This window comes from Petaurus breviceps, unplaced genomic scaffold (genome assembly GCF_028583685.1).
Source record: "Petaurus breviceps papuanus isolate PSGF00001 unplaced genomic scaffold, PetGlider_PUasm1.0 37, whole genome shotgun sequence".
NCBI classification, from domain to species: Eukaryota; Metazoa; Chordata; class Mammalia; order Diprotodontia; family Petauridae; genus Petaurus; species Petaurus breviceps.
Genome location: NW_027186296.1, coordinates 39,353,992 through 39,360,641, shown reverse-complemented (window position 1 = coordinate 39,360,641; position 6,650 = coordinate 39,353,992). Strand labels below are relative to the sequence as shown.

The following is a 6,650-nucleotide window of genomic DNA, read 5'->3' as shown; positions in this document are numbered from 1 at the left end:
TTCCTTTCTTTTTCTTTTTTTTTTTTTTGTTAAAGCAATTGGGGTTAAGTAACTTGCCCAAGGTTACACGGTCAGTTATTTTGTGTGGGTGTTAAGTATCTGAGGCTGGAACCAATCTCGGGTCCTCCCGACTCTGGGGCCAGTGCTCTTTCTCACTGTGCCACCTAGCTGCCCCAAAGGTCCTCATTTTCAAAAAAGAGAAGAGAATGAAGTCTGCAAACTGTAGGTAGACAGACTTAAATCTTGGCCAAATTTTAGTAGGAGTTATTAATTGAGTGGTTAGTGAAAGGAAAGGGTTATCACAGGGAGCTGGGATGGTTTCCCCAAGAGCAGGTCATGCCAGACTACCCTGATTTACTTTTTGATGGGGTTACAAGCTGGGAGGGGGAGGGAAGGAGGAGAGAGATGACTTAATTGGATTTTAGTAAAACTTAAGACAAAATTCTTAACTTGGGGTAGGTAGGTAGTACAGTGGATAGAGCACTAGCTCTGGAATTTGAAGGACCTGAGTTGAAATCTGGCCTCTGATGCTTACTAGATGTGTGACCCTGGGCAAGTCACACTTAATCCTGATTGTCTTAAAAAAATTTTTTTTCTGAACTTAACAAACACCAAAAACTTAACATTTCCATATACAAAATACAAAACAACCAAAAGGATTGTATATGAAACCATGAATATCTACTTCATACTGCTTGCTTTAAAAAAAAGCGTATGCTAAATTCAACCTATTACTTCCAAAACTGTCCTCCCTATCTGTGATTCCTTCTGAACTTCCTTCTGTACTCCTCTGGGCACCTTTTAAAATGTTTCAATGACCTTCCTTTTATTTGTACTTATTATACTCTGTATCTCTATATATTATATATCAACATGTAATTGCTCTCTATATTTCATTTATACTATATGCTATATATCATATAGACTACACACATATCTTTCATTTATACTATATACTATATCATATATAATATATGCCCATATATCTCTTTCATTTATACTCTATGCTAGGTATCATATAGACTATATACACACATACCTCTTTCATTTATACTATGTTATATATCCACATATAATATATATCCATGTGTCTATATCTCTTTCATTTATACTATATATGTATCAATATATACTACATATGCATATAGCTCTTTCATTTATACTATATGCTCTGTGTTCATATAGACTATATGTGTGTATGTTTCATTTATAATATATATCTTGTATGTGTTTGGCTATTTACCTGTTGTCTCCCCCATTAGGATGTAAATTGCTTCAGAGCTAGGACTGTTTTTACTTTTATTTGCATTTTCTTAACTTAGCATAGTGACTGGCACATAGTATAAGGCTTTATAAATTATTGACTGACTCACAGTTATTTCTCTGTTGTTTTTGTCTCACTGATGAGTTCTGCTTTCACATTATACTGATGCCCAGACAAATTTGATCAAAATACTGTTAACAAGTCGGTAGAATTGGGGAAAGCCTAAATGTTGCCAATTTGTTTTGCTAGTTACCAAGGCACTGGCTTCCGGCCCAGAGGAAGTGGGTAGCTGTGCCATGGTCTATGAAGCTCTATGAAATAGAGTTACTGAATTTAAAATTTCATGAAGTAAAATCAGCACAGTCATTTAAAAGGTATGTCATGTATATTTTTAAAAACCTCTTCTATATTTTCTAGACAAGCTTATAAAGTCCTAGGATTAAGATTTGGAAATATCATTTGCTAGAGGTCATCTGCTCCAACCTCTTCACTATAAGGATGAAGGAGCTAAGATCTAGAGAGAGGAAATACTGACTTGCTCAAGGTTACCCAGCAAAGTGAGTAGTAGAGGCACACCATGGAGTTTTTCGAAGGTGGGATGCACAGCTGGTCTTGAGGTCAGGGACTTTTTTTTTTAAGCATAGCATAGTTCCTAGCACATAGTAGATGCTTCATTAATTGATTGGTTGTCCTTTGTGCTCAAAAAGGACTAAAATGACATCACTATGTTGGGGTCAAGGCACAATGTATCTGACTGTGGCTCATCAAATTATTATGAGCTCTGAGGGCTCTACCACAGACCGGGCACAAATAGTCTATATGAACATTTGGAGTGGAGATGTCTCTAAATGTGTGCATCTCACATCTCTCTTTTTTATTTTATTTTTTTTTTTGCTTTTTGGAGGGCAATTGGGGTTAAGTGACTTGCCCAAGGCTACACGGCTAGTTTTTGTGTTGTGTCTGAAGCTGGATTTGAACTCAGGTCCTCCTGACTCCAGGGCTGGTGCTCTATTCACTGTGCCACCTAGCCACCCCCCTCTCACATTTCTTTTGAACTACTACAATCCCACATTGCTTATAGACCACAGTACCTTCTTTGATCAGGTCATGCCATGCTGGGCAGTCCTGTGCCAGTGTCTTCCATGTCCCTCAATCGAGACCAAAATTCTTCAGAGAGACCTTGAGAGTGTTCTTGTATTGATTTTTCTGACCTCCATGCAAGCACCTTCCTTGTATAAGTTTTCTATAAAAATGTATGGGTGGCATTCGAACCCTGTTGGTTACCATTGAAGTTATTCTCTGCAGTAGAGTTTGAATGCTTGGCAGTTCAGCTCAAGAAAGGACCTTAGTGTCTGGTACCTTATCTTGCCAGGTGATCTTCAGAATCTTCCTAAAATAATCCAAATGGAAGCAATTCACTTTCCTGGCATGGCGCTGGTACACTGTCCAGGTTTCACAGCACAATGACTGTAGATCTTTAGTTTGGTAGGTAGCCTAATACCTCTTCTCTCCTGCACTTTCCTTTGAAGTCTCTCAAACAATGAATTAGCTCTGGTATGCATGTGTCAACCTCATCATCTGTGTTTACATTGCTAGGAAATATACTGCCAAGATAAATGAATTTATCCACAGCATTCAAAATACTGCCATTTGCTATAACTGGTGGTACCACATTATGGATGGTATGGTGCTGGGTGGTAGAGAACCTCTGTTTTCTTGTTAATTGTTAGGTCAAAATTAACACAGGCAGCAAAGAATCAATCCCTACTGTGTTGCATATCAACCTCAGAAGCTGGGATTGAGTGTACAGTCATCTGTGAACAAAAAGTCATGTACTAACTCTCCCCCTACTTTCGTCTTGGCTTGCAACCTTTTCAAGTTAAATAATTTATTGTCAGTGAAGTAGCTGACCTTAATATCATTTTCATACTTACTGGAGGTGTCTGACAACCTCAAGGAAAACATCATGCTAAAAAGCCTGGGAGAGAGCACACAGTCTTTCTTCTCTCCGTTGGTGACTGGGAAAGTGTGAAAGCCTTGTCCATTATCCAGAACCCATGCAAGCATGGAACTGGTATACAATACTGATGAACTTCTCTAGGCTAGCAAATTTTGCCTTGATCTTCCACAAACCCTCAGGATTGAAAATATCAAAGGCCTCGGTCAGATTGACAAACATTGTGCTTGATAAATGTTTATTGACTGACTTAATCACATTTGGAATCATCTAACTCCAAATTCAATATTCTATTCCCTTGGTTAATTTTCCCATCTGAACATCCCCACTTTCCTGAATTTCCACTTACTGATTAGGATAGCCTACCTATCTGTATGAAACAAGCTTATTTATTTGCTCTTTGGAAAAAAAAAGTTTCCTCCCAAATAGGTCAGTGCTTTAGCACATAGTAATTTTGTGTAATTATATTTCAGTGTATGCCTATATATTTATTTTCTTTTTAAAGAGATCTCATTTTAGATCTCTATTTGGACTAAGGTACTCACAAAGATCTCTCCAGAAGCTTATAATTCTTGCTAATTTTAGGGACTGGGGTGGGGGAGGCGCAGGAGGGAAGGTGGGACAGTCAGCATTGTGACATCATCCATGTGAAAGCTCTCTACTCTGGTCACTTGTGACTATGACGTACTCAACTTAGTGGGAGCATTACTGAAAAGGAGTGCCACAAAATGGCATTGGGGGCCAAGTGAGGCCCGTTTATGTGGCCTTCATGAGGTGTCTTGGAAGCCATGTACAGGGAAACCTCTTAGGAAAGCTGCCCCTGGGCTCCTGGATGCAGCATTTTCTCAATAGGCCTGTCTAAAGCAGGAGGACCCCTTTATCCTTGATTCTGTACTAGAAAGAGGAATTAACTGATCATGTCAAAGGATATGAGCTGCTGCTTGGAATCCCTTCCTGGTTGTGATAGTTCAGAGTCTGGTGAGTGTCTTTTGTCTGCTCCAGGCACCTCTTGGGCTACATCCGGACAGGATGAAGAGGAGTTAGATGACTCCTTACTGGAACTCTCAGAGGGAGAAGAGGATGACAGTCCCTTCAGTTACACTGAAGAAGAGATTCAGGAGCTTTTGAAGGATGATGATTCTTCCCTGAATGATGACCGGTCCTCTCTGGGCGGAGGGCTAAAAAATGCAGGTGGTCAAATGGAGAAACTGGGGAGAGACAGTTCTGTGTCACTCGACTCTCCCCAAGACATAAATTTGCCATGTAGCTTGGAGCTTGGAGCTGGGCCAGCCAGCATCCTCCAGCTGCCACAGGTAAGTACACCAGCTAGTCACAGCCTCTGTCCCACCAAACTGCCTAGCAGACCCTCTGCACCAGAAAAGAATCTTTTGAAAGTAACCACCGTTCCACCATTTAAGCCAATCATCTGGAATGGTGCACTTGGAAAAGACAAGCTGGAGTTTTCCAAAGACACCTGCAGGAATGCAGACCACTTCGGAAGAGCTTCCCACCCAGGGAAAGATGGGAGCAAGGATGGCACTAGTCATAATAAAAGCAAACCTTTCACTGGGCATGAAGAAACTACCTCTGCTGGCTCTTTCTGGGAAGGACCTTTGTCTCCTTCCAAAGGTAACCATCCACAGATGGTCTATGGGACCAAGATGCCTTGTTGTGATGTGCCTACCCCTTTAATCTCTCTGACCTTGGAACAGACAGGTAGCCCCTCTGATGGGAAATCATCTTTGGGGAATAGGAGACATAAGATCAGTGGTGCAAGCTGGTTCCCAGCTGTTCCCTCAACATCAAGCAAACGTATCATCCTTGCTAAGGATTCTGGGAAGATGGTGGCACATGAGACAAGAAGAATAAGCAAAATCACCCCACTCCTCCCAACTGGAGCAAGGAGTAAATATCCAAGATTTTCACAAGTGGAACTAGAACCCAAGATGCAGATTTCACTCAAGAATGTTGTCACTCATGTCCCAAAACCTAGGGCTCTGCACCAGGGGTCCTCAGGTGAGTTGTATGCTTTGATGGACCAAGTTGCTACTGTTGAATATCAAATCCGGAATCGCAGGTGGCAGCACCTTTCAGCCCTCACCATGAAAAACTACCTCCGGTTTAGACAGAAGCCTCTACAGAGGTACAGCCTGACTTAGTGGACAGACAGACCTCGCAGAGCCATCGTGGGTCTCAGGGCCTTGGGTCAGTTCTGGTCATCTCATCCCCTCAGCAAAGAGGGGACTGTCCCTCCCTTCTTCAGTGCTTAGAGAAGTTTTCATTCCCTTGTCTCTTGTGCTTTATAGATTTTGAATTCTTTTATTTTAATGACATGTTTTAAAGACTTTATCACCTTTGACTGTTTTTTTTCCTCTTGTCTCCTTTTTGGAAGTTGCCAGTGTAGGACCAATCTCCTTTCTAAGACACCTGCAAGTTTATTTAGCAGGGTGGTGTGTGTATTTTTGATGTAAACCTTATATGAAATGGAAGGTAGGTGTCTTCCAGGGGCTGATGCCTGGCTTCTAGCAGAGTAACTTTTTTGGATTGAGAGAAGTCTAAACCTTTTCTATAAGCAACCATAAATTCATAGGATCACAGCCATGGAGCTGAAAAGGGACTTCAGAGGCCATCTTGTCCAACCCTCTCATTTTATAGATGAGAAAACTGAAGCCAATATTCCCTCAACATTAAATGAGGGAATATTACCTTGAGTTTTGAATTTAGGAATACCTATTAGTATTTTACAAAAATACCAAACCAAGCCATTTGGTGTTGAATGAAAGAAGGCAAAAATACCATTGAAGGAAAGGACACAACAGAATATATAAATTCCCTTGCCTTCTTTCTGTTCCTCCTAGCTGCCACTGTCTGAAGACTTTTCAATTTTCACTAAATAGCTTTATTTGGGGAAGAAAAAAAGAGAGAAAAGAAAGCCTAGTTCTAAAGAACAAACTCACCACCTTGTTCTAATATTCACTAGCTGTGTGACCTTGGGCAGGTCTCTCCATTTTTCTGAACTTCAGATTCCTCATCATAATAAAACCATTTATTTTTATAAGTATTATTATAAAGTTTTGCAAAACACTTTACATGCTTAGTATCTCATTTGAGTCTCACAACAATCATGTAAGGATGTAGTTCAGATACTTTTGAATAGATTGTTATTACCCTATTTTTACATCACCAGGATCTTCCTTGTGTATCCCCTTTTGCCTTCTAGTTGTACTTAAGAGTTATCCCTTATAAGAAAGAATTTTTTAAACGAGAGGTAAGTCAGCAAAACCAATCAAAATGTTGGAAAAAAATTGGACATAATATGCAATGTTCCACACCTGGATCCCTCTCACTCTGCAAAGAAAGTGGGGTTGACTTCTCATATCTCTTTTGGAGTCAAGATTATTTTTGTAATTTTGCCACATTCCTCTATTA

The 6,650-nt window shown here is 40.2% G+C and overlaps 1 pseudogene; it reads left to right on the top strand.

Moving 5' to 3' along the window:
- Positions 1–1,841: 1,841 nt before the first annotated feature.
- Positions 1,842–5,570, top strand: LOC138168317 (S100P-binding protein-like; annotated as a pseudogene).
- The last annotated feature ends 1,080 nt before the right edge of the window (positions 5,571–6,650 follow it).